Source organism: Castor canadensis, chromosome 16 (genome assembly GCF_047511655.1).
Source record: "Castor canadensis chromosome 16, mCasCan1.hap1v2, whole genome shotgun sequence".
NCBI classification, from domain to species: Eukaryota; Metazoa; Chordata; class Mammalia; order Rodentia; family Castoridae; genus Castor; species Castor canadensis.
The window spans coordinates 15,669,649-15,680,311 of record NC_133401.1 but is presented as its reverse complement, the minus strand read 5'-3'; positions in this window follow the sequence as shown (position 1 = coordinate 15,680,311).

Sequence of the window (10,663 nt, the reverse complement as noted above, 5' to 3'; positions counted from 1 at the left end):
TGTTTATCTTCTTTTCAGCTTCCACTGTTCAGTGCTGAATGCTCTTCATTTTACTGCACCATCACTGTAACTCCTCAGCCTGGGCTGTCACTGCACAGGATCAAATGATGTCAGTTAGAAACACAACCCTCACCTGTGGCATGAATTCTGGACCAAGAGAAGAACAAAATTTCCTACCCCATAAGTCAAGTGTCTGATAAATTTTCTTTAAGAAATATAATTTTTAATATCCCCACAGAGGAGAAGTCCTGTATTTTGGCCATCTTCAGGGTAAAAATAAATTTTACTGTAGAGATCCAGTTACTCTTTCCAACAATCTCTAGGTCATTATTTCATGTCAGAGGTGTTCCCGAATCCAGGAACTGTCAGGCAGGCCAGGAATAGGTGATCCAACATGGGAGATTTTTATCCCCCCATTTCAATTTTCCTTTATGTGTGTAGGTACACATCGTCAGTTTTGGGATGTTATTAGTTTCAGTTGCAGCTGTGGGTCTAATTAGTAAATGGTAAATGCAGAACTTCAGGAAATTCTAGCTATTGATTTATTCATATTGGCATAGAAAGTGTCACAGAAAGCATTGGCTTCTTGCACCCTTTCCAAGTGCTGCTATGACAAGTGCTGCCTGAGGTGGCTGTGCACATTCGGGAGCAGAGGTGGCAGGGTTAGGAATGAGAGCCTCTTTTGTGCTGTAGTAGATGTCTGGATCTGTCTTACAGGTCATTCTTAGGTATCTGTCTGCCTATCTTTTTATTTGCCAACATTTTCCAATGGTTAGCTGTGTTTTTCCTTCTCGTAATGTGAATATTTTGTTAGTGTGCCTGTATAGGCACATGGATTCTTTGGTTACTGCAAATATGGTGATTCCTGGACACTTTCAGAAAGACAAGATTTCAGGGTTCTGTCAGGAAAGTGTAGCCTGAATCTCTCAGATATATATTGTAGTGAAAATTTATTTGTGGTACTTGTAAAACATAGTTATATTTTATTGCATAAAAGCATCGGACAGAGGGGTAGATGGATCACTGCAATGTGGTTTGGTGGTTGCCAAGAAAAATTGGACTCATATTTAAACACATCCCAGGAGTAATGAATTTATAATCAAGGATCAGGGTGAGTGTTGGTGGATGGAATCAGTAGAGGAAGCATGGATCCCAGAGCATTCTGCTAAGTGACTCCACTGTGTTCTTGTCAAAGGTGGCAGGTCACTGTGGTCCAGCACCACAGCAGGGGGAGTGCAAGAGGAGGATCTGTTCAGACAAGAAATGTCAACAGACATGAAGGGAATCCTAGCAGATGTGCTTTCAAATGGGTGCTGAGCAGACACCCTGAGAAGTCCCACAGTGAAAACAGTCTTACAGGGGAGTCATGTCCTAAGCACCAGCCTTTGTCAGAGAAGAAGGCCAGGTGGTCCTTGTGTCCTGGCAGCCTAGGACATCCAGAATATGATTTTGTTTCTCTTCATAGAATCAAGTTTATGCTGCTGGAAATGCTCTGGTCCTCTGTTCTCCCACTGACCCCACCAGAGAGCACAGTGGCTCTGAGGTGTCTGCGAAGACCCATGAACTGGGAACCCTGGAAAGAACGTCCTTGCTACATGAGCTCTTCGTGTTGTGCTGGCTTATCTGTTAGTTAAATGAAATTAGGGACTCATCAGAATGTTTTCATCCACTATAAAATCAGTTTAATAACTGTAGGATAATCGAATGCATTGCTACACAAAGTTAATGTATTTTTCTTTTTTACAACACATTTGTAAATTTCCTTGTCATTTTTTAATGGAGCATTGGGCATATGATGTTATATATACCTTTAAAATTATACCACCCTTATCATATTCACAGCATTGTTATCTCCAAGTATAAATATATATTTAATGAAAAATTATTAATATCTAACCTTCTATAATTTATAGAATTTTATAAAAATAAAATTGTACAATGTTTCTGTATACATTAATAGGCATCACATTCCTTAATCCAACAAAACGTCACATGGATGGTGCTAGCGTAAAATTGTGCCATGTTTTGTGTGTTCTTCATTTGGTAATTGGTTGGACCTGCGTCTTAGCATAATTAGGAAGATGATAAAGAGATGCAGATTACAGAACACAGGACATAGAGCTTCTCTGTCTGAATAATGCAAATTCGTGCCTAGAGATTTAATCACTTGGTTCAGGTATAAATTCTTGGAAGTCTCTGTATCAAATATCCCCACATATACATCCAGGTGGACACTTCCACAAGCCACGCAGGAGACCACGGTGGCTTCCATATGTACTTAAAAATGTACCTTGCTTTGGTGTTTACCTGTGGTGTCACCTATCACATTAGCATTTCTTATGTTAGTAATTGGGTTGATTGACATCGTATGCATTGTCACAAAAGCATGCTGAGTGGTAACTTGTGTTAACGTGTTACGTTTTAGCATAGGCCTTTTCATTTTTAGGTACACTGTATATATCGAAGAACACAAATGTTTACTTGCCAGGTATTCTAAAAGATATTTCACCATGCTGTCCATGCTGTTGCTTGTTTTAAATAGTTTTGGCAAGTCATGTGGGAGATGGAAATAACATAAATGTCCCAACTAACTTCGAATACAATCTTTGTGCTAAATGAAACATTCAGATATACAACCAGGGCATTTGCTTGTTTTCTCTCCTGCACTACTGATGTATCCTTGTATTCTGGTACCATTGTTACTCTGTTTATCCCAACAACATTGTCGTGAATTGGTAATTATAATGATTATTTCAGGAAAGTCAAACTTATGAATGCATAGGAATCTGTTTTGTATACACACACGTCACATTTTCTTTATGCATTCACTGATGGGTGTCTAACTTCCTTCCCTAACGGATTGTGCAGGTGTCTCTTCAGTATACGGACACCATTTCCTTTGCACATACACAGAAGTGGGAAGGTTGCTTTGTAAGGTACATCTATTTCTAGTTTTTCAAAACCTTCAAAATATTCTTCACAGCAGTATACTACCAAAATTATCTACCAAAGTTATTGACAAAAATTTTATGAGATTTCAATCTCCTATGCCTCTCTCCTGCATTTATTGGTTTTGACTTTTTGTTAATAACCCTCCTAATGGGGGTGAGATGTATCTCATTGGGTTCTTGATTGACAATTCCCTGACAGCTAATGAAATGAGCCATCTGCTTTTCATCCATTTGTTGGCCATTTGAATTTCTTCTTTAGGGTTATGAATATACGGTTCATTTCCCCTTTGAATTGAATTATTTGTGATATTTTGTTGTTGAGTGTTTAAAGTTCATTCTATATTCTCAAAATTAGTACTTTGTCAGATAAATAGTTTGAAAAACCATTCCCCATTCTGTACGTGGTCCCTTCTCTCTGTGATGGTTTCCTTTGCTAGAAGCTTCTTAGTTTGATATGATCCCATTTGTGTATTTTTTCTTTTGTATTCTGTGTTTTTCAGGACTTATCCAAAAAATGTCTACACAAATTCTTCAAATGTTTCCCCGGTGTTTTCATCTAGTAGTTTCATGGATGCAGGTCTTATATTAAGATATTTAATTCTTACTTGAATTTTGTATAGGTTCGAGTTTCAATCTTCTGTATGCAAATATTCAGTTTCCCCAGCCACACTTATTTAAGAACCTTCCATTTCTCTAACACATATTTTTACTTCCTTTTCTGAGTAGAAGTTGGCTGTAAATGCATGAGATTATTTCGAGGTACTTCTTCTGTTCTATTGATGTGTAGGTCTGTTTTCATGCAAGTTCAATACTGTTTTTATTGCTGTTTGCCTTTCCATTACATTCTGGAATTTCTCAGCTTTAGTCTTTGCTCAGGGTTGCTTAATTCTTCAGGGTTTTCTGAGGTTCCATATGATTTTCATGATTAGTATTTTGAAAAATGACCTTGCTATTTTCCTCTTTTACTTTCTTTGATTTTTTGTCTTAGTGGATGCATAAAACATAAAAAGACTATGTATTAATAGGATAATGTGTAATAATTCAGTCCATGTATGTATTGCATGATGTTTCAATTAGATTAAGCGTATTTTCTCCTTCTTTTTTTGATGATATTGGGGTTTGAACTCAAGGCATCATCCTTCCTTTCCAGGGTCTCTGACTGTTTGAGTCCAATATTTATTTTCTCAAATGTTCATCATTTCTTTATGTTGAAAAAATTATTTCTTCCAGCTTTTTGTAATATCCTTTGTATTTTGAGGGGCATTGGATTGAATCTATACATCATTTTACATACTGTGGACATTGTCACATTTATTAACTTGTATTTTGAGTCTTGTTAATATTGATAGCGCATTTTGGTAACTCTTGATATTCATGAAATATTGTTATCATTATCATCATCACCATTATTATTTGTTTTTACACTACTGGCATCTGAACTCAGGGCCTCCTGTGTGCTAGGTAGTTACTTTATTGCTCGAGATACTCTGCCAACCCATTTCTGTGCGGGGATTTTTGAGCTAGGGTCTTGCATACTATTTGTCCAGGCTGACCAGGATGTGATCGCATCTTCTAAAGTAGCTAGGATCACAAGCGTAAATCACAGGTACTGGAAAAAACATCAGTTTTCATTAAAATTTTTTTTGACAGCATTGGAGTTTGAATTCTGTGCTTCACACCTCCTAGGCCAGGCACTCTAGCACTGGAGCCACTCTGCCAGCCCAAATATTATTTTTAATGTTTTTGTGTTCCCTGGGAGAATTTTCTAATTTTCTCCTGGTAGACAAATTTTGTTCAATTGCATAATTTTTTCCAATGACTCACAGTCTATTGCTGACTATACATATTTACCCTAATGCTGTTTGTTATTGGCTTGTATTTAAGAAAATCCACAGTTCTGTATTTTCCCCTTGTTTGGCTGCTATGTCATTTTCTTGGTTGCATTATCTCTTTGTATTCCTCCTTGGATTTCCCAGGCTAATATTTTCTCCTGCCAAATAGTGCTATCTGCCCATCCCTTCCCATTCTTTTTCCCTTCTACTTTATTAGACATATGATAGCCTGGGAAATCTAGAGATACGAAATAATTCTGGCGTTAAAAGAAATTATGGTCTCTATCCTATTTTTATATTATATGTAGTGCAATGTGATATTTTCATACAGGATTATTTCAGAGACTTATTACTTCAAGCTAATTAACATATTATCACATTACAAACCTAGATAAGGTTTATATAAAAGATTGTTTTTGTAGTTATATTTTATTTAAAGTTAAACAACAGATAAGGATGGAAGTATGTCTTCATTGTAGGTACTGCAAGACCAACTTGAGGCTCTACCTGTGAGATTTGACTTCTATTCTGAATAGGATATTCAGTTCCTACTGGGTTCTTGTTCTCACCATGGCTGGTTTAGCAAAGAGTTCTGAGAAAAACTCCTGAGCTACTTTCATTCCCTGCACCCCAGGGGTTGGAGTCCCAATACTGACTGTCCTGCTCAGGATTGGAGGAGAGTATAGTAGAGACAGTGACTTTTATCATCATCTTGACACAGTTCCACAGGCTCAACTCAAGGTTTTGGCCTGGCAGTAAGATCACAGAGAACTTCCCAAAACTGGGTTTCACCATGGTGAATGTGGTACTGGGATTTCATCCAAAGCATGGACTTAATTTTCCCATTGCCTGTACATGGAGGCTTCACTCTCCATGCTACATGGAGTGGAGCATCATGGGAATCTACCTCAACTGTGGTTTTCCAGTGCATTGTTTGGTGAGAGACTATGCTCTCTTCTCAGTGTGTAGATCTTATGCTAGTGTGTGCTGCATGAATACTTAATGAATTCGTGTGCCTGTGAGGAGAACTCTCTGGAGAATCTCTTGGTGACCATCTTGTTTGGCTTTAGGTCATTTGTCTTTAATGAAGACATTTTCTTAGTCAGCTTGATCTGCCATGTGACCACATGACATTTACTGGATGACTTGAAAAGACAAGCATTTACTTTTCACACATGTGGAGCAAGGAAGACCAAGGGTAAAGCACCAGAAGAATTGATGTCTTGGTAGGGCCCGTTTCCCATTTGGCAGATAGCAGTCTTTTTGCTGGGTCCAAATATGGTGGAGAAGAGACACCAAAGCTCTCTTGGGCCCTCCTAATATGAATCTCATTCATAAGAACTCCTCCTTCATGACCTCACTTAACACTAACTTCATATATAAGATTGCACAGTGTAATTCTAACCCATAGGATTGTATTGTATCTGCATATTAATTTTGTGGAGACTCAAGCATTCTATACAGCATGCACTATTAATTCCTACCCTAAAAATTCCTCTGCCTTCTATGCAGGTTTAACTTAAGGATCTTCCAGTTTGTTCTGGCCTTGGTTTTTGCTGCTGAGGAGATTAACAAGACCCCCATCTATTACACAACAGGACTATGGGATTTGAAATCTACAATGTTGATTACAGATATGTGACAACATTGGAAAATCCAATCATTGGCTCTATGGGCAGCACAAGATCCCTAACTGCACATGTGTGAGAGAGAGTGAGTCTGTAGCGGTGCTTACAGGAACATCAGGCACAACATCTGTCAATATGGGGACACTGCTGGATCTCTACAGATTTCCACAGGTGAAGTTGGCAGGGATGGAGCAAAAGCAAAGTGAAACCATGCTTACTTTGGTGCTGTTCTCTGATGTCTGAATGATGCATTTATGAACCTCTCATAATGTATGAAATCCAAGGAGGAGTACTTGAAACTCAGTGGGATGTCCAAATACCCTTGTTTGCAACAGTAAAGAGGGAGGGTTAGAGCACACACACGGATTACCTGGAGCTATGAGTCTGATAAATGATTTCCTAGCAAGATCTCAGGAAGTGGGAGGTGACTTTCAAAATGGGATGAGCATATATACCTTTCAAGATGCTGCTGAATGCACATCAGGACTAAGATCATGGTTTATGGCACTCCTCTTCCTCACATGGCTTCCTATTTTCTCTTCACTTTAGGTTGCCATTGAGCCTTTTGACTCAAAGGAGACTGGTGATCATGGCCAGTCTCCTTCTGTCTATCAGATGGCCCCTAAGGACAATTCTCTTGTCCTTTGCATGGTCTTCTTGATGCTTCATTTCAGCCGTACCTGGGTAGGACTGTTGATCTTAGAAGATGAGAACGGTCTATCAATTCTCTCAGAATTCAGAGAAGAGATGGATAAGAACAGAGTCTGTGTAGCCTTTGAGCAGATCATCCCAATGTTTATTCTGATAAATTTTTCAGAAGATTCAATAACTCACCAGCAGATCATTAAATCATCAACAAATGAGATTATCACTTATGGTGACAGTGAATTTCTATTCATCCTTCTGATCAATCTAGGCCGATTTTTAATGACAGGGAAGGTCTGGATCATGAACTCCCAGTGCTATTTCATTATCAGTAGGAGATATTTCCTTTTAGACTAATTTCATGCACCTCTCATTTTTTCATGCCACCATGGAGACGTTTCTGGATTCACAGATTTTATCCAGACAGTTAATCCTTCCAAATAACCAGAAGATATTTACCTTAGAAGGTTGTGGCATTTGCTCTTTTAATTGCTCACTTTCTAAGTCTGGCTGCATGACTTTGAAGAATTGTTTTCACAATGCCTCCTTGAATTGGTTGGCTGGGTGCCTTTTTGACACGGCCATGTCTGAGGAGAGTCACAACATACACAAAGTGGTGTATTCATAAGATGCTTCCCCATCAATTGAAATGCAGCCAACAGGAAATGGAAAAGAGATGGTGTTGTCCCCTTCACAGGTAATGCTGTTCTTGCGGGATGACACACCATGAACAAAGTGACATTCCATGGATTCTAAGGCAGGTCAAACTAAGTAGTTTCAGATCATTTTTAAAAGCACAAAAAAACCATACTTGTTTGCCTGCCTCTGAGGTCGCTTTAGACCAGTGTAGATGTGTGCCAGTGGCAAGGAAATGTTTTTAATTCTCATCTATGTTCTTGTTGCAAATGTCCTCAAATCTGTCGGGCTAATGTCTTCAGTATTATGAATCCCTGTCATATCTATGGAATTCTTAAATAATAACCAAAGTTACTGCTAACACAGTAATTCCTACTTTTCATAAATGATCTTGTTTTTTCCAAATTCAATATTTATTAACTATTTTGATGTCTAAACCCCAGGATCCATTCATGCAATAACTGGTGTGGCTAACTTTAGGCAGGCAATGGAAATTTGTCTTATGCATGATCATTTAGATAGTTGTGGCTGAATATTTTCTCTTGAAACTTGGGCTTTGCATCCTATCCTGATGACCAGGATTTATGTTATTTTAGTTCTCTGTAGGCTTTCTTTTGCTCTGCTTCATTGGATGTCTGTATTATACTTGATTTGCACATCAGAGGTTACACACAATGAGGGACTTTCCCTACTTCAGGTTTTGTGTCTTAACTCTGGGACACACTTCATCACAGGATGATGCATCTCTTTTAGCTGCACCGGTTCCTGAAGAACATCCAATTTAACAATCCTGCTGGAGACCAAGTGACTTTGGATGACAAAAGGAAATTGGAGACTGAGAATGACATTGTGAACTTCCATAATTTTCCAGATGATCTTGTGCTTAAGGTGAAAGTAGGAAGGTTTTCTCCATATGGTCCACATGGTCAACAGTTGTCTATATCAGATGACACGACAGAGTGGGCCACAGGCATCACACAGGTGGGTGGCATCTGACCGTACTGCATATAAATAAGCACAATGTCCTGTACTTGTGGCCTCAGGTGCTCACTGATGGCCCTGCAGTATGTTCTTAACAACTTCCAATTTAAGGAATTTTCTTATTAAATGTCATGTAATGGAGAAAAAGCACATTTATTCACCACAAACATGTCTAAGTGTACACATACTGCATGTCATAAAATACATATGACATCCACGTGGTCAGTTTTTGATCACTGTGGCAAAATACATGGGAGAATCAACTTATAAGGTGGGAAGGTTTATTTTGCACATAGCTTTGGAGGTTTCAGCCTATGTTCAGTTGTTCTGTTGCTTTTGGGTCTGTGCACAGACAGGACATCATGCACACTTGTCAGGGGATGACACTCACTTATGGAAGTAGGAAGCAAAGAGGAATATGTGATGTGCCTGCTGTTACAATGTCCCTTACAAGGGCCATCTAAAGCAGGCTTCAGTGAATGATTTCCTTTACTGCTGTCCACAATTTCACAACATATTATGAAATGAATTAAAGGATGCACTGTAGGGTTGGCCTCCAGTGACCTACTTCCCTACCATGAGGCCTCACCTCTTACCCCTTCCCAATACACCATGTGCTAGGAATAAAGGCTTTGGTCCCAAAGGGCCTTTGGGAAAATGTCATATCCAAACTGTCCACATTCCAGTCGTTGACTGGATTTGTGTGTAGAGAACCAATTCTCCAAAATCAGTTCTCTAAAACACTGGACTTGTGGCGTGCCAGGAAAAAGTGAACAGATACCAACATGTATCTGATCTTCCTCGGACTTCCCACTCTGTTTGCAGTAAGAGTTGTGATCCTGGATTCAGGAAATCCCCTCAGGAGGGAAAGGCTGCCTGTTGCTTTGACTGCATTCTTTGCCTAGTGAATGAGATTTCTAATGAGACAGGAAAGGCTATGACTCATGGGGTAAGCTCCCCATCTCTCCTTCCTGTTCCTCATCCAACAGAGACAATGGTAAAGCTTACAGTAGGACTGCAGGACAAATTACTTCTTCCTTCTCTTAGGAGTTTTCTTGCTACCATAGATGATGTTGCTCCTTGGGATAGCACAGCCCATAGGATTTGAACTACCTATTTGATTAATGTTTTCTAGTCCACTGTGAGCATTATGATCTCATAAAATCCCTCTTCCCCACTCCTCACTAACATAAATATCATCTCTGTCACATTGTCATGGAATTAAACACAAAGTTTCATGAAGGACCAAATTTTCACCTTCTTTCAAACTCTGTGTAAATCACATTGAATAGAGGGTTCTCACAAGTCTACATGGTCCCAATCCCTGCATTGTTCTCGACACAGAGCGAGTGCTCAGAAAGGTTCTGTCTGCTTGCAGAAGTAGGTGAACCTGTGCTGTGCAACATGCCCTTAAAGGTTCAATGAGTGGTCATATTCTCAACTCTCTACTGTTTCCCAGGTGAGTAGGAGAGGCAACATATAATGACATGAATTCAAGGCTGTGCCCTAGGCCTGCCATGAATATATGTGCAAATAGACAAATGGGGCAAAGGGAGCTGTGTTATTCACAGTGTTGTGTGGGTTTCCAGAGTTCTGCACAGTGGTCTGAGCATTAATATAAATTTTGGGGAAGAAAACTGGAATACATTAATGTAGAATAGGAGAAATGGTAAAAGTGGCCCATTACCAATGCACAGCACAGTCACTGAAGGTAAAAAAGGTTCAAACATACTGGAACACAGAGAATGTGTGTGAGAGAGTTGGGATGAGATGTAAGAAAGATACCAAAAATGTGGAACATTTCAGAATACTGTAATTGCCACTTTGATAAATGTTAAGACACTGAAATCACCTCGAAGTAAGGATTTGCCAATTTTCTTTGTGATATACATGTAGATGAATTTCATAATCTACTTGTCATGAGTTCAGTGTTTCTTTTGAACTGACAATGTAGCACAGAATGAAGTTAATTTGCATAGCATAGTTTATC